This window comes from Cervus canadensis, chromosome 4 (assembly GCF_019320065.1).
Source record: "Cervus canadensis isolate Bull #8, Minnesota chromosome 4, ASM1932006v1, whole genome shotgun sequence".
Classification (NCBI taxonomy): Eukaryota; Metazoa; Chordata; class Mammalia; order Artiodactyla; family Cervidae; genus Cervus; species Cervus canadensis.
Window position 1 is genome coordinate 54,115,179 of NC_057389.1, and position 24,439 is coordinate 54,139,617.

The following is a 24,439-nucleotide window of genomic DNA, read 5'->3' on the forward strand; positions in this document are numbered from 1 at the left end:
GCTGTCTTAGGAAATGGACTGAGGGTTGGGTCTTCATTGCCTGTTCTCCAAATTAAGACAGCATTAGGACTGAAAGAGAGGATGTGAACTGAGACCTGTTTTTTATGTGTAACACGTCCTGTCACAGGCCTTTCACCTATGGTTTTTGTCACTATGCCAGCAAGCCACCAAGACTTGTCCTTACATGTGGCAGAGGGACCACAACACAACACCAGTTAATTTCTGTGATTAAATTTGTTTGCTAGTGAGTCAACTGAGTGACTATCCATAAAGGAAAAAGAGAACATTTAGTCTTTTTTGATATATATTATCTCTGAGAAGTTTTATTACCAAGAATAATTTGGTAGTATTGCCTGGACAAGCAATACTAAATGAAAGCAGACCCATTTGTCATAGTAATGTATCTAACCTCATGGTCTGTTCCAGAAGAAAAATAACCCATAGAAAGGAAGGCTGTGAGGCTCTGAGATCTTAAGAATCTGCATCAGACTTAAGCATTTTTACTTTCTTCCTTTGAATTTCTACTTAGTGGAAATTATTCAATGATGTAATTTTGTTTTTGGAGAAATTTTAGGAGAAGAGAATGAATATTACAATATTCAGATCCATCTTTACTGCTACTGCCCTCATCCAAGTCACCACCCAGACTACAGTAATGGCCTCTGTTTTCCCACTGCCCTCCCTTCCCCTCAAATACCACTAGATTCCTCATGGGAGCTATGCTAACAACTGTCCCCATCACTTACTATCTGTCTCACTTGATTTATTTCATCATCATTTTAATCTAGCTTATCTGCTGGAGGACCATGGCTGCCTCGTTCACTGTGTCTCCATCTCACACAGGGTCTGGCATATATCTGATGAATAAGCAAATGGATGATAGAATGGGCCAAGCACTGGGCTTAATAATTTACAAATATTTTCTTTTTTAATCTTATGAAAATCCTCTGGAGGAGTTACTATCCTCACTTGGTGAACAAGGAAATGAGGGCAGAGATACAGTCTTGCAGCTTGTATGTAGAAAGTGGAAATTTCCACTTTAAGTGTAGCTGACTCCAAAGTCACTTTTATTTCTACCAAATTGTTTTTCTTCCAGTAGGAAATTTTTTCACAAAAGAGAGGATTTTTGATTTTTTAAATATCCAAAGACATTTGACTCCAGCCTTCAGAGCCTTATGATTTTAGACCAAAGTTCTTAGAATGATATCTTATCCCTTGAATTAAAAAAAATAAAATAAAGAATGAGCTTTCCATTGCTTATTAAATGAACTTGACATTTTTAAGCCCTCTGTCCACACACATGCCAACCCAAAACTATAAGGAGGAATCTACATGCTCGTTAATAAGTGTGCAGTGTTTAGCCAGATAATGGCTATAGTTGATATTCTGCTTATAATTGTTCATGAATTGGCTTCCTGTGCATAAATTAGGGCTGTAGCCTATACATAAGCATCATTTATAAGACCATTTTAGTTTGGGCATACAAAATTTTGGGAGGCACATTCCCAGTATAAATGGAATGATACATATACTGATATACATGTGTAGTGTATTTATATGTATGTGTATATACATGTATGTATGCATACCCACAAATACACATACACACATTTTATGCATAGCTCCAGATACTGTCTCACTATAAAACTGAACATGGTCAAAATTTGTTGCCAAAGAAATACAATTTCCTATTTATTCATTAAATTTATATTTTCATCTCTGTTTTCTAATCTAGTTATTTGAACTGAGCTTTTCTTTCAGGCTTTCATGCCTAATGTCAGTAGTGTGTTTGCCAAAGCATAAGTAAGGTTTCACCCTATTTCGATTTTATAAGAGACTCATGATCCATAATAGCTACACCTATTTGTAGCCTCATTGGATGACATTAAACAAAGCTTTGCCTAGAATATGACATCCCTGACTCGATGGACATGAGTTTGAGCAAGTTCCGGGAGTTGGTGATGGACAGAGAAGCCTGACGTGCATCCATGGGGTCACAAAAAGTCAGACATGAGTGAGCGACTGAACTGAGAATATGGTACCCACACTACAAACAGTATACAAGATGATTTAGGTGATTTGTTCTGTAGGGTAATCAGAGACAAAGGCGGGGATATCAATCTGCTCCATCAGGATGGGGCCAGTCTCAAACTGCAGAGGCCAAAATTCCATTGTATTTATTTATATGGTTACCTTCTACTCATGGCAAATGATATTAGTTTTCTGTTTATGACGGTGATATTTGTTTCCTTTTGGGGTAAATACACCTAAGGAAAAATATGTTGATTTAAAATATTATGTACCTCATTGTACAAGTGGTGTGTGAGGTGGCAAAAATTATTTAAGTCTTAAGCAAATGACTGATAGAAAAAACTAGTGGAGGCAACAGAGTTCTGGGAGTCAGAGTTCACCACTTAATAATTGAGTAAACTTGAGTAAGGTACTTAACCTCACTTAAAAATAGCTGCAGTAACCTCAGAGCTTTTGTCTGTTCAAATGGAAATTATATCAAGTGGAGCATAGCAGATGGGAAATAAATGATTTGTAATGATCATATCTGCTTTTATTACTACTATCGTTAATGAAATGGTGTATGCGGAGCACTTAACACAGAGCCTAGTGTAGAGTACATGCGCAGCAAGAATGAACTAACATTCCCTCATCAACAGCTTCCTTTATAATAGGCCTGCAAATAAACGTATGGTTCATGACTCAGTTTTAGCTGATGCCAATCTAGTGTGTGAATGTTATGTGACTTTTTTTGAGATGTTTGCTTGAAGGCTATGTTGTCTTGAAGCATACACAATTCTGAAAAAGTAACGAACATCTTCTTTTGGTAGTAAGGCCTACAAGGAGTGAAGAAGTTCTGTGAACAGAAAGTAGCTTTCTATAATGTAGAATACATTCTCCTTCTCTTTTTCTTGGGATGAAATGAGTTAAATATTAATTGTCTGTTTACCTGAGGTTCTAAGTGTAAAGGTTGAAACTGTGTCTCAAATTTCTGAAATTCTTTCCTAGAAAGATGTACATATCATGAAATTCAACCACAAATCCAATACAAATTTAAAAAGCTTCTCAGGAAGAAAAATAAATTAAAGGCAACCTGAGAAGATTGAGAAAATAGACACAGGGTTTAATGTTATCTAAGAGCACGGGAAACTAGTTATATTTACAGGATCCCATCTCCTGACCCCTGTGCAGACAGCAAGCAGAGGTAAATGGAATTAGAAATGTGCTGACTTCAAGGAAAACTAGGGAATCAAGAAAATGAGAATTTAACAAGACAGTGACCAGTCTTAGAGAAAACAAAGTAAGAAACTACTAGGAGTGGATGAAGCCTGGCTGAATATAGCAAATCTTTCTCTGAAATTGTGTACTTTATAAATATTTTATTGTGGAAATTGTCCAGCATACACAAAGAAGTGAGAGTGAGTTAACAGTCTTTAACACTACCCAACTTCAATAATAATTAACAGTACACCAATCTTGTTTCCTGTAGCCTCATAGGATATGGGCTCGGAATGGGACTGGAGTATTTAAGGTTGATTTTAGACATGATGTCCATCATAATGACACAAATAATGCAGTATGCATTTTTTAAAAGTCTTTAGTAAGTTTGTTACAATATACTTCTGCTTTGATTTTTTGGCCTTGGGACATGTGGGATTTTAGCTCTCCCAGCAGGAATTGAACCCGCACCACCTGCGCTGGAAGATGAAGTCTCAACCGCTGGACCGCCAGGGAGGTCCCCTGGAGTATGCATTTTTAAATGGAAAGGAATGTTTTGCAGAGTTACTATGTGATTATCACTCCTACAAAATTGACAAATTCCTTTATACCATCTAATACCTTATTTCTCAAGTTGTTTCAAAGATGTCTCTGTAAAAGGTTGGTCTAAATCAGCATTGAAACATGACCACAAGACGCATTTGAATTTTGTCTCCTCAGTCTTTTCTATTACAGCCCCCCTCCTTTAATATCATTGATTTGTTGGAGAAATTGAGTCATCTGTCCTATGTCCCGTTATATATTCTAGATTTGCCTGATTGCTTCATTGTGGTATCATTTAACTTATTCTTTTGTTATCCACATTTCTTATAATTGGTGACTACATTTAGAGGCTTGATTCTAGTTCATTTTTAGGCAAGAATGTTTCATAGGTGGCATTGTCTACTTTCTATTGTATTATATTTTGAGGCATATAATATCTGTTTGCCCCTTTTAGGGATTGAGGGATGGGTTTATAATGCTTTCAGCTTCATCTCTCCTTGATAAACTTTCCCAGGCAGTGTTTCACATAATTTTATCATTGCTTGCATCCATTATTTTATTAAGATTGCAGAATTATGATTATCTCAGTGTTATTCCGAATTAGCTGGAATTCTTCTATAAAGAACTTTGCCTCATCAATCATTTGGTTGCCCTGTAAAGCAAGAAAAATTCTTCATAGATTTCTTTTATCAGTTTTCAAAGCAATAAGGTGGTGTCCTGGAGACAGTGTTGGTTTTTTTTTAATACTATTATTTGTTAGATGAGTTTCAATCTTTTGTAATTATTCTTTTCGGTATTCATGTTGCCCTTGATTAGTACAGTGGAAACACCTTCTGGTTGACCCCTGTGTCTTTTGGCATTTTCCCTATTATTCTTTGATGGCTTCCTTGGTTACTACCCCAGGCATAAGCCAATTTCCCAGGCTTATCTCATTCATTTCCTGTTCAAAACCTAGACTCAGCCTTTTCTAAGAACTCTGGTTCCTTTTAGAGAGGCAGAGAATTAAGAGACCACAATTTGAGCGCTAGGATTGCTCATCATTCTGGACAATCATTGCTTTTAAGTGTTTTCATTAGACAAAGCTAGGGCATAAAAATGAGGAAATAAATCATGATTTCCTACTGATATTTTCAAATAATATTTAAAGGAAGGGTTTTTTTTGCTTGATTTCATACTTGCATGTATTTCCTTTTATGTTATAGGTTGTTACATATTTGTTTTATTTTATAATAACCTTTAATAATTAGAAAGTAAGATTACAGTATTACCACTGATGACTCCAGAATACAAAAGTTGGTTTGTTTGCTTGTTTAAGAAGAAAAGGCAACATTAGTAACATACATGAATTAATTTGAAAAGCTATTCATATATATGAGATTCTGAATTTGCTATGTCACATTAATAAGAATTGTATCAGTCTCAAAATTTGGTTACTTGGTTTACTGGTTTTTAGAAGACTATACCAAGATATGGAAGCTATAAAAATGACCAACCCAATTTATTCTAACTGCTTGGGTCTCACTCCACTGCCCTGTTCGCCCATCTGATAACACTACTGCATACACATCACAAGGGTAGGATGCTGTCTTTTATTACCCAGTATATTATGTAGCGCCTGGCACAGTGCTCATAGTATTCACGTACAAATCAATCATCCTACCTGTTTTAGGGGAAGTCACTGAACCAAGTGTACTGAAATAATCATCGATGACAACAAAGTAGACACCTGCTTCTTCATATTCTCTACCATTGTTTCCAAGCAAAAATCACAAGTGTTACTTAAAGACCAAGAACTGAAAGAGCTCTTAGAAGCCTAATTCAATCCCTTCCTTTCTCAAATGAGAAGTTGAGCCATAGATGCAGTCATTTCCCCCAAATCATCCAGCTTATTCCTGGCAGAACTAAAACTGGGATCCAGAGCCCCTGTTTCTTGGTCTGAAATGCTTTCTACTCATTTACACAGTGGCCTGCTTTCTCACCCTTCCCTACATCCTCTCTGGACTAGCACTTTGATAAAGCAGGTAGTGTTAACATTTTAGTTTACTTCCTTTCAGAAGGTATGAATACTTTCACTCTCATTAGGCTCAGATTACTGGTGAATTCAATTTAACATGCTATTCTTTCTTGTTCTAATAGAAGACATTCAGTTCAGTTCAGTACAGTCCCTCAGTAGTGTCCGACTCTTTGCGACCCATGAATCGCAGCACACCAGGCCTCCCTGTCCATCACCAACTCCCAGAGTTTTCTCAAACTCATGCCCATCGAGTCGGTGATGCCATCCAGCCATCCCATCCTCTGTCATCCCCTTCTCCTCCTGCCCGCAATCCCTCCCAGCATCAGGGTCTTTTCCAATGACTCAACTCTTCACATGAGGTGGCCAAAATATTGGAGTTTCAGCTTCAGCATCAGTCTATCCAATGAACACCCAGGACTGATCTCCTTTAGGATGGACTGGTTGGATCTCCTTGCAGTCCAAGGGACTCTCAAGAGTCTTCTCCAACACCACAGTTCAAAAGCATCAATTTTTCGGCACTCAGCTTTCTTCACGGTCCAAATCTCACATCCATACATGACCACTGGAAAAACCATAGCCTTGACTAGACGGACCTTTGTTGGCGAAGTAATGTCTCTGCTTTTTAATATGCTGTCTAGGTTGGTCATCACTTTCCTTCCAAGGAGTAAGCGTCTTCTAATTTCATGGCTGCAATCACCACCTGCAGTGATTTGGAGACCAAAAAAATAAAGTCTGACACTGCTTCCACTGTTTCCCCATCTATTTGCCATGAAGTGATGGGACCAGATGCCATGATCTTAGTTTTCTGAATGTTGAGCTTTAAGCCAACTTCTTCATTCTCCTCTTTCACTTTCATCAAGAGTCTTTTTAGTTCCTCTTCACTCTCTGCCATAAGGGTGGTGTCATCTGCATATCTGAGGTTATTGATATTTCTCCCAGCAATCTTGATTCCAGCTTGTGCTTCTTCCAGCCCAGCATTTCTCATGATGTGCTCTGCATATAAGTTAAATAAGCAGGGTGACAATATACAGCCTTGACCTACTCCTTTTCCTATTTGGAACCAGTCTGTTGTTACATGTCCAGTTCTAACTGTTGCTTCCTGACCTTCATGCAGATTTCTCAAGAGGCAGGTCAGGTGGTCTGGTATGCCCATCTCTTTCAGAATTTTCCATAGTTATTGTGATCCACACAGTCTAAGGCTTTGGCATAGTCAATAAAGGAGAAATAGACGTTTTTCTGGAACTCTCTTGCTTTTTCGATGATCCAGCAGGTGTTGGCAATTTGATCTCTGGTTCCTCTGCCTTTTCTAAAACCAGCTTGAACATCTGGAAGTTCACGGTTCATGAATTGCTGAAGCCTGGCTTGGAGAATTTTGAGCATTACTTTACTAGTGTGTGAGATGAGTGCAACTGTGTGGTAGTTTGAGCATTCTTTGGCATTGGCTTTCTTAGGGACTGGAATGAAAACTGACCTTTTCCAGTCCTGTGGCCACTGCTGAGTTTTCCAAATTTGCTGGCATGTTGAGTGCAGCACTTTTACAGCATCATCTTTCAGGATTTGAAATAGCTCAACTGGAATTCCATTACGTCCACTAGCTTTGTTCGTAGTAATGCTTCCTAAGGCCCACTTGACTTCACATTCCAGGATGTCTGGCTCTAGGTGAGTGATCACACCATCGTGTTTATCTGGGTTGTGAAGATCTTTTTTATACAGTTCTTCTGTGTATTCTTGCCACCTCTTCTTAATAGCTTCTGATTCTCTTAGGTCCATACCAATTCTGTCCTTTATCAAGCCCATCTTTGCATGAAATGTTCCCTTGATATCTCTAATTTTCTTGACGAGATCTCTAGTCTTTCCCATTATGTTGTTTTCCTCTATTTCTTTGCACTGATCACTGAGGAAGGCTTTCTTATCTCTCCTTGCTACTCTTTGGAACTCTGCATTCAAATGGGAATATCTTTCCTTTTCTCTTTTGCTTTTCACTTCTCTTCTTTTCACAGCTATTTGTAAGGCCTCCTCAGACAGCCATTTTGGTTTTTTGCATTTCTTTTCCACGGGGATGGTCTTGATCCCTGTCTCCTGTACAATGTCACGAACCTCCATCCATAGTTCATCAGGCACTCTATCAGATCTAGTCCCTTAAATCTATTTCCCTCTTCCACTGTATAATCATCAGGGATTTGATTTAGGCCATTCCTGAATGGTCTAGTTGTTTTCCCTACTTTCTTCAATTTAAGTCTGAATTTGGCAATAAGGAGTTCATGATCTGAGCCACAGTCAGCTTCCAGTCTTGTTTTTTGCTGATTGTATAGAGTTTCTCCATCTTTGGCTGCAAAGAATCTAATCAATCTGATTTCAGCGTTGACCATCTGGTGATGTCCACGTGTAGAGTCTTCTTTTGGTTTGTTGGAAGAGGGTGTTTGCTATGACCAGTGTGTTCTCTTGGCAAAACTCTATTAGCCTTTGCCCTGCTTCATTCTGTACTACAAGGCCAAATTTGCCTGTTACTCCAGGTGTTTCTTGACTTCCTACTTTTGCATTCCAGTACCCTATAATGAAAAGGACATCTTTTTTGGGTGTCAGTTCTAAAAGGTCTTGTAGGTCTTCATAGAGCCATTCAACTTCAGCTTCTTCAGTGTTACTAGTTGGGGCATAGGCTTGGATTACTGTGATATTGAATGGTTTGCCTTGGAAACGAACAGAGATCATTCTGTCATTTTTGAGATTGCATCTAAATACTGCATTTTGGACTCTTGTTGACCATGATGGCTACTCCATTTCTTCTAAGGGATTCCTGCCCACAGTAGTAGATATCTGAGTTAAATTCACCCATTCCAGTCCATTTTAGTTCACTGATTCCTAGAATGTTGACGTTCACTCTTGCCATGTCCTGTTTGACCACTTCCAATTTGCCTTGATTCATGGACCTAACATTCCAGGTTCCTATGCAGTATTGCTCTTGACAGCATTGGACCTTGCTTCTATCACCAGTCACATCCACAACTGGGTATTGTTTTTGCTTTGGCTCCATCCCTTCATTCTTTCTGGAGTTATTTCTCCACTGATCTCCAGTAGCATATTCAGCACCTACCGACCTGGGGAGTTCCTCTTTCAGTATCCTATTATTTTGCCTTTTCATACTGTTCATGAGGTTCTCAAGGCTAGCATACTGAAGTGGTTTGCCATTTCCTTCTCCAGTGGACCACATTCTGTCAGACCTCTCCACCATGACCCATCTGTCTTGGGTGGCCCCACACGGCATGGCTTAGTTTCATTGAGTTAGACAAGGCTGTGGTCCATGTGATCAGATTGGCTAGTTTTCTGTGATTATGGTTTCATTGTGTTTGCCCTTTGATGCCCTCTCACAACACCTACCGTCTTACTTGGGTTTCTCTAACCTTTGACGTGGGGTATCTCTTCACGGCTGCTCCAGCAAGGCGCAGTCACTGCTTACCTTGGATGAGGTCACCCCTCCTGACCTTAAATGTGAAGTAGCTCCTCTCAGCCCTCCTGTGCCCATGGAGCCGCCGCTCCTCGACACGGGGGTAGCTCCTCTCGGCCACCACCCCTGACCTTAGACATGGGGTAGCTCCTCTCAGCCGCCGCCCGGATAGAAGACATTAAGAGTGATCAAACCAGTTGTCACAGACAGTTTCGTGTTCATCTCTAATTTCAGTTTCTATTAAAATGCAAAGTATAATACTGCTAGAAACAGTAATAAATTATTACTCTAACACTGGAAAAAAATATTCAGTGAATTAAAAAACCATTTGATGAACATCTACAGACTTCATACTTGATTTCCTAATTTTATACTTCAGATAAAAAATTCTGAAGTTTGCTTATTAATCTTTGTTCTTGATTACCAATTGTCATCTGACTTTACAGCATAATAGAGGACTGGCTGTTCTCCCTCTTCATTAAGTCCAAGTTGTAACATCTGATCACTATTAGGAGGCCTTATAGGCACAATGGCTTCATTGCAGTTCCATGCCCAGAAAAAGCTCAAAAACTCTCTTAAATCATGAGATATTGAGCAATGTGGTGACTGCATTTTCGTATTGTACTTATTTTGCATTTGAATTTTTAATTGCTTTGCTAGTACTTTAAGTACAGATAAGATACTGAAATTTCAAGCCACTTTAAAACAAAGGTTACAGAGAGTGTGTGTGTGGTTTAGTCACTAAATCATGTCCAAATCGTGCAACCCCAGGGTCTGTAGCCTACCAGGCTCCTCTGTCCGTGGGATTCTCCAGGCAAGAATACTGGAGTGGGTTGCCATTTCCTTCTCTAGGGGATCTTCCTGACCCAGGAATTGAACCCGGGTCTCCTGCATTGCAGGTAGATTCTTTACCTACTGAGCTGTGAGGGAAGCCAGGATAAAGAGTATTTCTGTGCTAATTAGGTAATGCTACCATTTGAATGGTGATGAAAATGACTGTGGTATATTAAAAAAATATATGGACTATTCTTTGAATTCCATCTATGATAGGTCATATTCAGGTGCTTGTTTTTACTTCAGTTTCCTATAAAGTCTCAACATCTTAATCTCGTCCAGGTAATATCAGTTCAGTTCAGTCACTCAGTTGTGTCCGACTCTTTGTAACCCCATGGACTGCAGCACGCCAGGCTTCCTTGTCCATCACCAACTCCCGGGGCTTGCCCAAACTCATGTCCATAGAGTCGGTGATACCATCCAACTGTCTCATCCTCTGTTGTCCCCTTCTCTTGGCTTCAATCTTCCCCAGCATCAGGGTCTTTTCAAATGAGTCAGTTCTTTGCATCAGATGGCCAAAATATTGGAGTTTCAGCTTTAGCATCAGTCCTTCCAATGAATACTCAGGACTGATCTCCTTTAGGATTGACTGGTTGGATCTCCTTGCAGTCCAGGGGACTCTCAAGAGTCTTCTCCAACACCACAGTTCAAAAGCATCAATTCTTTGACACTCAGTTTTCTTTATAGTCCAACTCTCACGTCCATACATGACCACTGGAGAAACCATAGCCTTGACTAGACGGACCTTTGTTGGCAAAGTAATGTCTCTGCCTTTTAATATGCTGTCTAGGTTGGTCATTGCTTTTCTTCCAAGAAGCAAGCGTCTTTTAGTTTCATGGCTTTTAGTTTCTTTTTTCTTCTAATACTTTATCAGTTTCATTCTTTAAATATGTATATTTAAATCTTTGAGCTGTCAAATGGAAGAAGTAATACAGCCTTAATATTTTTCCAAAATGGTTAGTCAGTTTTTCAAAATCATTTACTTGGATAATCTGTTTTCCTCTCTAGTTTGAAAAGCCTTTCTTTATTATATACAAACTGAAACTACATGGAGCTTATTTCTAGGCTCTGCAACATTTACTGTTTTGTCTGCCTGTCCTAGAGCAAAACTGTTTGATTGCTATGGTTTTTATGTTTAATTTTAGTCACTGAATCTCCTGTTTATCAGATTTTCAGTTTACCCTTTTAAATTTAATTTTTATTTGATTTGGTTTTGTTTATTTTTCAAACCAGCTGATCAAATTGTGAAAAAAAAAAAAAAGTGCTCAAGCAAGCAAAAAAGAGACAGAGAAAGGAACGTTACTATTGTGATTAAGATCACTTTTTTTAAAAAGTCACTTTTAATTGATCAATTTAGGGTGAATTAATATCTCTACAATATTAAATATTTCTGCCCAAAATGGTAGTATAGTTTCTATTTATTCAGTTTTTCTTTTTGAGAGTAGAATTTAAAAATTTTCTTTATATATATTATACAGGTTTTGCTAAGTTTATTTTAGATGTTTTATTTTTTTATTTTTATAAATGGAATGTGTCTGATCCTTTTATATTTATTAGAATATAAGTGACTTTTCTTGAGGCAGGTTATACCTACTATCTATTAACATTTTTTATTGGATATTGAAGTCTATCAAATGAATTTTTGGCCCTTGTACAAAGATGATCAAATGATCATCTTTGGATCGTATTGGATCTATTATTATTATGGTTCTATTGGATCTATTATTATTATGGTTAATGATATTTTTAGATAGGCTGTTGTTGGACCATCCTTGCATTACTTGAATATATCCCACTCTATTAGGATGTATTATGCTATAAATATTCTGCTTGGTTCTATTTGCTAATGTTTTAATTGAGAGCAATTTTGAGTTTTCCAAACTATCAAGAGCCATACCTATATATTTACTCTTTATACTGAGCACATAATACCTAGCCCTGTGTCTGAAGCAGAGGAAATTCTCAGTAAATATTTGTGAAAAGCAGGGTGGTTCCACGAGTCACGTGATTTGATTCTCTTAACTCTTCTGGTCTGTTCTAGAAAGAGATTCCACCACTAACAGCTGACTAAAGATCAGTGAGTTGGTCTTGTGAGGATCTCTCCAGGTCCTTTGAAAACTTCTTTGTGTGTTCACCTGATCTGATTACTCAACCTTTTTAGGTCCTTTCACCCTGTTATGACTAGACATGTTTTTTCCCTTGAGCAAGCTTCCAGACATCAGCAAAGACATCTCTGACATGAGCAAGCCTAAATTTTCAGAACAAACTGTTTTGTATTATCATGAGGCACTGCTCGAGTGTCTGATGTGGACCAAATCCATGTGAGCTAAGAGAAGAGCTTGAGCTTGACCTGGCAGATACTGGTGTTGGCTCAGTGATCACAATGTAATTGGCATAGCTATTACCTGGCCAGGGTTCCAGGCAGCCAACCAGAAGCCCACCAATATAATTCCTGTAGGTGCTTTTCCCCCCACCCCCCACTTTCTTCTCGTTAGCTTTCAGCAACGACAAATTAAATCCTGTCTTTTGGTGGTTCCACGAGTGTTTCCATTCATCTCCAAAGAGTTCAGTGGCCTGGGTGTGTGGGAAGTTCTCTAAGAAAAGTCACATGTGGAAACCAGAAGGGCAGAAGAAATACATGGCCAAAGGTTATTTTGTGACAAAACAGCTGTGATGATAGATGCTACAAATGAGCAGTTACTAATTATGACCAACCTGCTCACCCGCAGTTACTCTGGTACTCTGTTTCCTGTATTCTGCTGCATTTTCCCCCAACCTTTCCCCATAGCATCTTTCTTAGGTCACAAAATTGACTCAAAATCTCAAAAATTTCCATATATCTACTTTTTTTCTTTTTCAGTGTTCCATATTTCTATCTAGTTAGCCTCTTTTGGTGTTTCCTGTAGCCAGTTATATCTACTGTTTGATTTATGGCAACACTCACAGGAGTCTTGTACCCAAACATATAATACTTCAATTGCACTGACTATTCAATTTAAAATTCTCTTTCCAACTAAATGTGACCTATTGTTGGTTATTACTGATTTAATAGGTAAGAGCATATTTAACAAAATTAGATCAAAATACTAGGTTATTGACTTTCACATCATCAACTCAGAGCTAGCATAGGGGCAATTCATACTGCTGAATAAATAGATAGGTTATTTGATAGCCTAGTGCAATGCTTATTTCCTTCCTAGGTTGAAAACCACATAAATTCTAGGGCAAGTACTTTTATAATCTAGAATATTCTGAAATGTAACTGTATTGGCATATGTTTGTAGACTTCAAGAGGCTAAGCATTTCTTTTCCCTATAAGGTCAAAATAAAATGCATTATTGAGTTGGTTATTGGGATAACTAAAGCTGCAAATGACTCTTATAAGGAATATCCTGATAAACTGGTGATTTTAGAGCCAAACAGTTATTCTTTAAAACTATACTTTTGAGCGAAAATTACCTGCTTTGTTGATGTGGATCACATTCGCTGAAAGCTTCCCAAATTTTTGCTTCACTTTGTGGGGCAGACTTGGCATGGGAATACATAGTATATTTCTTCTAAGAAAATACATAGTATATTTCTCCTAAATATGCATAGTATATTTCTTCTAAGTTCTTCAATTTAAGCAAGAACCACAATCAGCAGATGATCTCTATTGAATCATTTCTTCTTCAAATATGATACTTTGCTATACAGTGCCAACTCTCACTTTTTCCACATTACATAATCCTCTCTGTTCCCTAGTATTTCCATGTAGCCATTCTATAAGTGGAACCAGGAGTGTGGTTTGGTTAACACTTCCCGTTGATACTGGTGGATTACATGATAGCGGGTACCTTGTTGTCTAACAACTTTATCCTACTGACCTCAGTATGGGTACCACTTGCACAAATGCATCTTCATCACTGAAAGGATTGTTGTTGCCTTGTTCCTGATGATCCCTAGTCATGTTTAGTTCCCTGATGAGGCTTCTGATTGAATGTAATGATTTAGTCTGAAGTTGAATCATAAACATTCCATAAGTTAATCCAAATGTCCTTATTTTCTAACTCTTGTCACTGGATCTTGAACCAGGCAGCTTGATGTAGCGTCATTGATGGAGAATGAGACACTATTTTCTCATCAACCTAAATATAGGCATTAAAATTTACTTGGGTATTTTTGCTGTCAATTTTCTTTTATAATTTTCATCAAAGTTAAGTTTCCACAACAATAAGAACAAATAACTTGCTTACTTTATGTCAAGCTTTTAATACACTTTATCTTTTTTAACTGTTACAGTAATACTATGAGGAAGATATCAATATTATCCTCATTTTGGGGGCTTCTCTGGTGGCTTAGATGGTAAAGAATCCTGCAATGCAGGAGATCTGGGTTCAATCCCTGGGTTGGGAAAATCCCCTGGGTTGGGAGGAGGGCATGGAAACCAACTCCAGTATTCTTGCCTGGAGAATCCCCATGGACAGAGGAGCCTGGCAGGCTATAGGCTATGGGGTCACAAAGAGTCGGACATGACTGAGCGACTAAGCACAGCACATGAGGAAGATATTGATATTTTCCTCATTTTTTTAGATAGGAAAGCTGAAATTTAGTGAGATTCTTCTCTTGTGACAACTCAAACATAGCTAAGTAACACAGCTGTGACTCAAACACAGGTTTGATTCTAAATTATAGGCACACTGTACTGACTCAGTAGGTTAAGAGCCAGTGGTAAAAATGACACATCTGTATCTAAAAACTCATCCTGTTTCCCAAATTACAGTTAGCATTACCAGTTTTCAAAATTCTCAACTACCAGTGACAACTCCCAGTGACAAAACATTGAAACCATATCAGGTCTCTGAATTAACTTGAATCAGATGAACGACCTCTTAATGGTATATTGTTCATCTTAAGAGTAAGTAAAAAAACTGCCTAATGGGAATTCAAATTTATTTAACAATAGTTATCAGTGTAAAAGACCCTGATGCTGGGAAAGATTGAGGGCAGGAGAAGGGGCTGACAGAGGATGAGATGGTTGGATGGCATAATAAACACAATGGACATGAGTTTGAGGCAAACTCCGAGAGTTAGTGAAGGACAGGGAAGCCTGGCATGCTGCAGTCTGTGGGGTTGCAAAGAGTTGGACACAATCTAGTGACTGAACAACAACAACAATCAGTGATATTAGTGAGTGTTTACCTAATCACTGAAACCAGCCTCCCCTGACATAGGTACTTTGTTATCCACATGTAAGGTGAATTAACTGGGATTTTACTTGGAGGAAGCTGAAACTCAGAGTAATTTCTAAGTTACACTGTCAATAAGCAATCAAATGGATTTAGTCCAGAAATGTCAAACTCCAAAGATAGTCTTTGGGTTTTTTGCCTTTGTACCTCAGAAAAGAAACTATAGGTAAAACAATTTGACATTGTTCAAAGAAGGAACATTCTTGACACTCTTGAGTTACCTATATAGCTACTAATAATCATAACAACTCTAATAGTAATAACCATGGGGGTTAACATTTCTGGGATAACTGGAAATTCTGAGGGTTGACTCACTGCAAAGCACTTTGCACGTATTATCTTACTAGAGACTCACAGTGACCCTGGGCTGTAGGTACTGGTAATACCCCCATGTTTTTAGCTGAGGAAAGCTAAATGGCCCCAGGCCACAGGGTAGTACAGGGGAGTTGGAATTAACATCCAGATTAGTCAAGTGCAAACCCCCGCTTTCAACCTTGACACTCACTGCTGCTGGGTAACAGAAAATGTACAGGGTCTCCCTAAGTCTCCCTAAGGAAGTATGAGAGATTTCTTGGCTCTTTCTGCTGTTGAAAAACTACTTCTGTCTTAAGAATTTTTCTGTTCACGTGAATTCACCTTGACATCGGGCATAATATTGGAAGAGAAAGCATCTATATGGATAGGAAGTAGCCAGAGAGAGACAGCCCACTCTTTTTTAAAAAAAAAAAAAAATAATTCTATTCAAATATAGTTGATTTATGATATGTTAATTATGTGTTAATTTCTGCTGTACAGCAAAGTGATTCAGTTATACCTATATGAATACATTCATTTTTATTTTTTTATTATGACTTATCACGGGATACTTAATATGGTTCTCTGTGCTATATAGTAGGACCTCATTGTTTATCCATCCTATATATACTAGTTTGCATCTGCTAATTCCAGACTTCCAGTCCATCCCTTCCCCCTTGGAAGCCACAAGTCTGTTCCCTATGTCTATGAGTCTATTTCATAGATAAGTTTGTTTGTGGAAAGACAGCCCACTCTTGTTTGCATTAACCTAGGAGGGGGTAAATTCACATTGGGTGGGCCATACCCTGAAGCAGAAATGAGTGAAACTGGGATCAACAACAAAGGGAGATGGGAGGCAGGTGTTACACACGGTGTTCTCCACCCAACTTGTCTACAGATCACAAGTTGGCAGGCACTCTTGATCCAGTTTAGTGGTGCCAAGCATAGTATCTAAACTCTGCAGCCACCCTGACTGCGTGGACTTACTGCTCTTGCAAACCATTACAGTTTAAAGTGGAATGAAAATTATTCTGGGAACACTGGCTCTGTTAACTGTGAAATCATTTGTGTTTGACTCACTGGAGGAGAGCTTAAAGGTCCCTGAGCTCCATGACTTAAGATTTATGTTCCAGCCTTTCTGTCCCTGCTGGCTGGAGGTGAGAGAATAGGGTAACAAACGGTGATATATCTCCCAGGGGCCAGGGAATGCCCTTTTTTGTTACTTTGTTGGCTTGGGATGGGGGAGCCAGATAACCAAGCTTATTAAAATTACTTGATACAAAACCAGAAATGGTTTCTGGGTGAGATAGAAGGAACTCCTGTTGGTCATGTATACAAAGTTCTCTGCCTGGACTTGGTGACCACTGTTCTGTTGCTTAAAGAATTCTTATGCTTCTTTCTGTATTCTCCTTACTGGTTCAGACCAGTGGTTTCATATGTGCTCTTCAGTTCATAGAAGCTTCCAAGAGATGCTTAAAGGACATTTGAGGGGTCAGGGATATAGGATGGGGCTTCAGTCAGGCCCCTGCTACAACTAAAGCATCAAGCAGATTTTCTTCTCTGTTTCCTGGAATGGATTTCTGCTAGGGAATGCTTTTATTGCCCCACTTTTTAAAAGAGTACCCTGATTTTCTTCTAGAAATCTATGACCCCCTGTCCTCTGCCAAATGAAGGAATGAGTGTGTATGAGACTCAGGCCTAGTCAACCAGGGTCTCTGATCCATCTCATCAGAGATGATCCCAAAAAGGGCACCCGGCCTGCTTGGACCAGTGAGCACTGGGCTGCCCAGGCCCCAGTCTAGGGGTATCCCTTTCTAGCTCTCTTGATATGATATATCTGGAGCCTCAATTTCTTCATCCATAAGTTAGGGCTAATGTTATTTATACTTATAATAGCACCTGTCAGGTCATATACATTTTATAAAACATGAACTATAAAGAAAGCTGACCACTGAAGAATTGATGCTTTTGAACTGTGGTGTTAGAGAAGACTCTTGAGAGTCCCTTGGACTGCAAGGAGATCAGTCCTAAATATACATTGGAAGGACTGATGCTGAAGCTGAAACTCCAATACTTTGGCCACCTGATGCAAAGAACTGACTCATTTGAAAAGACCCTGATGCTGGGAAAGATTGAAGGCAGGAGAAGAAGGGGACAACAGGATGAGATGTTTGGATGGCATGACCGACGCGATGGACATGAGTTTGAGGAGGCTCCAAGAGTTGGTGATGGACAGAGAAGCCTGGCGTGCTGCAGTCCATGGGGTCACAAAGAGTTGAACACGACTGAGCAACTGAACTGAACTGATTATTTATGAACCTGTCAGGGTAATTTATTGCTGAGTTTTACAAGATTATTTTTTCCATTTATCAATTACCCTGTCCTTCCCAAATTAAAATACTGCATTTCCTCATTTTTCAAGCCTTTTCTCTCTCCACCAATTAAATCCCTATCTAGTTTGCTTTTGTTTCTCTTCTAATCCCTCTCATGCCTGTTCCTGATGTTATCCACATGCAGGAGGGACCTGAAGAGGGTTCTACTGATTTTGCATGCTTACAGTGTCACAATGCCTACTTGATGATTTCTCCATCTTTTCATGCACCTTCACCCTCAGGATGAGGGTGCACCTTCACTTGCAGGTGTAACCATGGTTGGGTACACTACTTGCTTCCCTGACTGAAATGTTTTTGTTTTATTGAAGTAGAGTTGATTTACAATATTATATTAGTTTCAGGTGTACAACATAGTGATTCAGTTTTTTCTATAGATTATACTCCATTTATAGTTATTATAAAAGATTGGCTATATTCTCTGGGCTGTTCAATATGTCTTTGTAGCTTATTTATGTTATATATAGTAGTTTGTACCTCTTGATCCCCTACCGCTATATTTCCCCTCCTTCCTTTCCTCTCTTCACTGGTAACCACTAGTTTGTTCTCTATGCCCGTGAGTCTTTTTCTTTTTTGTTATTCATTTGTTCATGTAACTTTTTTAGATTACACATACAAGAGATAACATACAATATTTGTCTTTCTCTCTTACTTCACTTAAGCATAATAACCTCCAGGTCCATCCATGTTGTTGCAAATGGCGAAATGTCATTCCTATTTATGGCTGAGTAGTATTCCATTGTGTGTGTGTGTGTGTGTGTATGACCACGTCTTTTAAAATATATCCAGCACTACTTTGGATTTACTTCAGTTTACTTCCATTTTGTCTTCTCCACATTTTTCAAAGCCTCTCGATCAACCTTTTTATTCCAGTTGATAAGCTTTTACCATTTCTTTGCCTAAGAGATTTTCAGGGCAGAAAAAGAAAAAAAAGAAGCCCTTTGAAGACCAAGGCTCCTCCTTTCTTGTAAAAGTTGAAGCTCTCTGAGGAGATGATGCTAAATATCCTCAGGAAGGAAGTGGGAGAGGGTAGACAGAGGAATACCCTTGAGGATAAGTTGAGAGAAAGGAGACATGTCTCTGTACCCAGGAAAGGGAAAGTCAGATGGCCATTGAAGGCCCCACCCCAAGGATAGGGCAGAACTCAGACGGGGGCTTCTGCCAGGTACACCAGAAGGAGCTGACCCTCTGGGCAAGGGTTCTCCAGCCTTGATAGAGTTTCTGTTCATGAGTGACACACAAAAATAGACTGCAGGGCTTGAAGAGAATTCAGATGTACAACATAGTGATTCAGTTTTAGTGAGGATGTCAACAGTAACTATGATAAACTGGTCTGAGGTTGTGCTAAGTCGCTTCAGTCATGTCCGACTCTTTACAGCCCCATGGACTGTAGCCCGCCAGACTCCTCTGTCCATGAGATTCTCTAGGCAAGAATACTGGAGCAGGTTGCCGTGCCCTCCTCCAGGGCATCTTCCCAACTCAGGTATTAAACGTATTAAACCCATGTCCCTTGCATCTCTTATGTCTCCTGCTTTGGCATGCAGGTTCTTTAACACTAGTGCCGCCTGAGAAGCCCTGTGACAAAGTGATGAATAGGTATAATTTTAGCCTCCCGTGCTACCCAAGGAGCAGATGGCTCCCAGCCATGACTGAGGTTAGGCTTCCTGCCATGCTGGCTGGTAGGATGGGCACTGAAGATCAGACTTTTGTTGAAATAAAGTACAGTAAAGAGATGAGCTCCTTAACACTGCTGTGCACTGAGATTGATACCCACACACCAGAATCCATGGCTGGTCCCCATATGTGTGAACCTTTCAGTGAGAGACTATATCAGAGAAGGCCCCAATCAGGAAGGGGAACACACAATACTCCTCAAGGTAAAACATCTTCATCTGAGGTCCTTGGATTTGCCTTCAATGTGGGCAAGAGTGCCAAGAGCCAAATTACATCCTTAAAAAAAGTCACTTCCTTACCCTCAGGAAATTCATCCAGCATCATCCATCTGGAATTTTCTGAAGCCAAACCCACTAGTCAATGTCAAAACCAGAATGAGAGGAAACTTTTTGAAGAAACACCCTCCCATCCTCTCCTGTCATAGGTGAAAAATGGGCGGCTTTGTTTTCTTTGCCTGTGAAGGGAAGAAAAAAGTCACGACGCTTAGTCTCAAGTATCCTCATTTCCAGATGCCTTTATAGTTCCCAAGTTGTCCCATCAAACTGAATTACAACCCCATTAAAATGCCACACTCAATATTTTTGTCTAATCCCGTAATACTCCAAGCCCTGGCTGTCAGCAGACATGTCAGGAAACTCCCCTATCCGGAGGATTTGGTTTGGGTTTATTTTGGCCTGAGAAAGAGAGGAGAAGCAAAGAAAAGAGGAGAGACTCAGAAAGAACCCGAGTGGCTGGTAGTGGGGAATGACAAGCCTTATTAATTCAGGCAGTCAGGCCCTTTGGGTCTCAGCGGTGAGGGTAGGCAGACACTTCATGGTAGGGTCCCATGAGTGCCATTTGAAAGGAGAGCTGTGACCAGGCTGAAGGAGCACCCATCAGCCACCAAGTGGAGGAAATGAAACTGCTTCACTGGTCAGCATCTCCTCACTGGAGAGAGGGGAAAGTGTCCCCAGGGTGACTCAGCCCAACAGATTCTGCCCAAGGACAGTTACGGAATGCAAATATTTAGAAATCCTGTGGTTGTTTAGCACTCTTCAGGGCACTGAACACACACGATGCATCCCCAAAGCAAGACGAATGAACCCTGCTTCTGAAGATCCCTGACCTGCAAGGATAAAAGGAAAGAAACAGTCAGACAAGGGTCCTTTCCTCCTACCCCCCGCAATTTTGTGCTTGTTAGTCTTTGTCAGACACTCATTGTTTTCTGGCCTTAAGTGTCCTCTTCATGGAGGCAGGTGGCTTTCTATATGGAGAGTTCGTCTTCTGATGACTCTTCCAGTGGCTTTCCATGGGAAGAGGTTGAAAGAGGAACAAGAGGAGGAAGGGAAAGGGATTAGAAATGTCGTCTTGATGTTCTTCTTTGCTGCATATCTGTATAAGAGTGGCGGATGATATGCTTCAGTCCCTTTGCAGCTTGACAATAGGGTCTTGCCCTCTGCCTGATAAATGTGAGTTGGGAGGGGACAGAACCTGGTAGGGCTGGAAGGGAGGCCAGATGACTGTGCTCTGTGGGAAAAGGCAGCTGGCCTCCTGGAGGTCACTGGTTTTCCTCCAAGTGCCTCCATAATTTTTTCAAAACAGAATAATAAAAGTCTGAATAATTAAGGGTTTACTGAAGGAACAAGTAAGATCCTAATTCATGGCCAAAAACTAGGGATTGATAATACAGCTAGTTGATACCTTGTAAATAGTAGGAGATTTCTTTTCGGGGCAAAGATGAGTAAGGGAAGGAATTGAAAACTCACCCGAGAGTCTTGGATAGAAATCTTGAACGTGCACCAAGCACTCAGCTGCTGTGTACCTGAGCGGAGAGGAGACAACATGAAAGTGGGGAAAATACCTAGTCAGAACACCTGACCACACAAACTGGGAGAACGTGACGAACTTGTGACTAGAGGAACAGCAGGTTTTCCCGCAAGCTAGAAACACTAAAATGTTACATGCTGAAAGCAAGTGAAATCCTTTCATGAACTCACTGACAGGGTTCAGAATGGGCGATTTGCCCATCCTATGCAGTAATTGTCATAATTGCTTATGGCGATTACGCCTCCACATCCTGCCCACTCTATCTCCCCTAAGGTCTCCAGCAGCAAGGCTTTCTCTCTAGCCCAATCTCTCACTTGGTGTGCCTGCTGGTGTACTGTTTGAGATCTAGCATTATGGACCATGTAATCATAAAATATGAGAGGTTAGGATAATTGAGAATTGGAGTACAGTAAAAGCTATATGATTGAGGCACACTGCTTTAGAAGAAAACAATCTTGAGATTGACAGTCAAGCCATTAGATGACTCAATGGGATGCAAGTATAAGGTTAGACTAAAGCAATGGCCCTCCAGATGTGGTCCTGAACCAGGAGCATCCGCATCACATGGGCATTTATTAGAAATGCAAATTATCAAGTCCCACCACCCAGTCACGCTGAATTAGAAACGCTGGGGCCAGGTTTGAGCTTTACAAAACCCCTCAGGTAAGTGTAATGCAGACTGAACTTTGAGAACCAATGAACTGAGAATTGAAGCTGATTGTCTAAGGAAAATAGCACAACGTCTCATCTCAGGAGCATGGCTTTCTGGCTCCCCATGAGTACTTGCTCCAGTCTTTATTCTTTAGGCAGATTCATCTTTGAAAAGAGACTTCAGAGGACCAGGATAAGAGTGGACCTTGTTTATTTGTTTCCCTATTTGGATGGTTCTTTACACAAAGTCGCATCACACAGCTTGATTCCCAGGCCCATCTCTAAATGTCTTTTGTCAAATTTTCAAACTCAAATTCAGCCTGAGAGGACAAAGATTTCCTCATTGAGGGTATTCAAACAGAATGTGCTCCAGGCAGTGACCTCAGACCTGTTTACCATGACTTTGAGCTGCTGTGCGCCTGTCCTTTCTAGGTATTCGTACATAGAGCACCCATCTGGGACAGTCTGAGAATGTGGCTCTTCTAGGTACAATGGGGCTTGGCTCCAGGATGACAAAGAATAACCTCATAGACTCTGGGAGACACCAGACTGTGAGTCAGAGGCCAGGTATACCAAGAAATAGACACACAACGTTTCTAGAGATGCTCAACTGGCATGATTTGGATTCTGAGGGTAGTTTGGACAGTGATGGGCCATGCAGTAGCTGCCAGATTCTGATGGAGATAGAGCAATGCAGTGGAGGCACAATACCATCAAGAGTTTATAGGGTAGTTTGGGGAGCAATATGTCACACAGGCTAATGCCACGAAATCCCACTCTATTTATTATGACTATTAACACTGTGTTTTCTATTTGGCCATCATAGTGTTTCCCAGTGAAATGTAGCCTGTGTTTAATTGATGTGAGAAATATCAAGAGGCAGTAGTCACCCAAAGCATCCTTCTGCCATGGGAGTCAGGGAATATGGCTGGATTTAAACATAATACAGAGACAGATGTTTTCACAAAACTCCTGTGAAAGCAATCATAATTGCTAAATTTTTTAAACTCCCTCCTATGGCTGCCCCTCCCCATTTTTATGACAGCCAAGATATCAAGAAGAAGGAAAGAGGTTTCTCTTCTAATATTGACTAAAGACCTTAACTAACTTCTTTGATAATCCAAGATTTACACATTCACCAAAATTTCAGGTTACATAGATTTCATATGCCCCATGTCCCTGTTTCCCACTGGGGGGATATTGAGCATCAGTGTTACTCTAAATCAATTACTAGGGAAAGAGATGATTTTTTTTAAAGGGAACAGCAGGAAGCCATTGTTCTAGCACCTTTTTCTATATCACCTTGAGGAAGCTCAGCAAGGACCAATAAAGAGATTTAATTCAACTTTGCCTCTCAGAATGACTAGACAGTGTACTAGTCAGAAATGTGTTCAGCTCGATTAATAGCCAACTGACTGAAGTTATTCAAACACATAAAGGTGTGTTTGCCTTTCCCATAAGGAGCCTACAGAGAGGCAGTTTGGGGTCAGAAGGATGCCCTCAAGAATCCAGAATTTTCTGTCTTCTTGGTCCACCATCCTTGACTGTGCTGTTTGGTCTCATGGCAGCAGCAGAGCTATACCTCAATTTTGTGTCTATGTTTCAGGCCAAAGAAGAATAGCAAATTCCTACTTACATCTCATTAGCAGCACTGTCATATGGCCATATCTGGCTGTAAAGGAAGCTTAGAAAATCAAGTTTTTAACTTTTTAAACCTCTAAAGGAGAGAAGAAATTGGGTCAGCTAATCTAGAGTGTATTATTACAGATGTCATAATAAATAGCAGACCTCTGCATTAATATGTCATGACATGTTTTGGGAAACATCATCAAGGGCCTTCTCTTGTTATAGGTTCATACAAGCAATCAATCATGATTCAGTGTGATAAAGACTAAATGCCTAGTGTGTAAGTAAAAGAGTTTTGTTTTGCTGGAGGGATGCAGGGAAGCCTAGGCCATTGTTCTCAAGCTTTACTGAGATTTTGTTAAATTACAAATACTGACTCATTGGATCTGGGCTGAGGTCTGAAATTTTTGCACTTGTAACCAGCTCCAAAGAGATGCTAGTGCTGCTGTTCCGTGAATAGCAAAGGTCTAGGTAACAATTAAACAAGGCCTGAAACATGAGTAGGAAATTCATCAAGTGGAGAGAAGAGAGGAGAGCCCCCTAGGGCTGGGGGAAGGTCATGTACAAGTGCCCGTGCGTATCCTCTTTTATGCAGTCCATTGCAACTCTTTCTAGATAATTTTCTTTAAAATATATATATACACATACATGGATAGATAGACAGGTACATAGACACAATAAGCAGATACTATATTTTTAGTCAACTGTA